The sequence below is a fragment of the Pteropus vampyrus genome, unplaced genomic scaffold (assembly GCF_000151845.1).
Source record: "Pteropus vampyrus isolate Shadow unplaced genomic scaffold, Pvam_2.0 Scaffold86, whole genome shotgun sequence".
In the NCBI taxonomy this organism is placed as follows: domain Eukaryota; kingdom Metazoa; phylum Chordata; class Mammalia; order Chiroptera; family Pteropodidae; genus Pteropus; species Pteropus vampyrus.
Genome location: NW_011888867.1, coordinates 497,692 through 498,629, shown reverse-complemented (window position 1 = coordinate 498,629; position 938 = coordinate 497,692).

Below are 938 nucleotides of genomic sequence, written 5' to 3'. Positions count from 1 at the left end.
CCTTCCTCCTATCCAGCTCAGCCCAGGACGCTCTGGGCCGTTGCCCTGAGAGTGGCGTGGGTGTTGGTTTCAGAGTAAGGGGCGGGGTCTTTGGAGAGGCACCACATTCACATCTGCTTTGCCTGGCGTGACCCTCAGCCGGGACACCCTGGCTCTGCAGCTGCCAACTCGACTGTGCCAAGGGGGACGCTTCAGGCAAAACCTCCGCCACAAGAGCCTCGCTTCTCAGGCTCCTTCAGGTGACATGTGAAAGGCACGCACCCAGGGGCAAGGACATCGAAGCTCCTTATCTGGCCTGCAGCGCTGCTCAGAGAAGCATGGAAAACTGTCCTAGGGTCCTCCTTGAAACAGGAACCTCAACCTGAAACACAGGCCTCCTTGCACTTGGCCACGAATTCTTACTTTGCTTTGCCTCAGAGAAGGGCTCCTTCCCCAACCATTTTGTGCACGTGTTAAGAGCAATTTCTGAATTGATGATTAAATAAATCACAGAACTTTTTTTTTTTTTTGTATTTAGGAATATTAAATTCAGGTTAGATTGCCAGAAGTAGAATTACTGGGGCAAAGAGCATGAATATATTTAAAGATGCCGATGCCAGTTGCACACCAAAAGAATAGAGATGCTGTGTACCCTGCCACACGCAGTGCCTGGCAGGACCCTACATGGTTCTTGGTGTCGTTGGCAGATGCATCTTAAATTCCTAACACCGAACACCCTGCATATAACTACACTTGGCCCATCTTTATTGAGCACGAGAAGTGAAGGAGTGTGGCCCTTGGCAGGTGCCATATAACGGTTTTAATGCTTTTTCCTATTTTAACTTATTTAAGTCTCACAATGATCCTATGAAGTGGGTACTCTGGTTACTCCATTTGACAGGCGGAGGGAACTGAGGCACAGAGGGTGAGAGGCTTGGCCAGGGAGAGGGCCTCCGTGG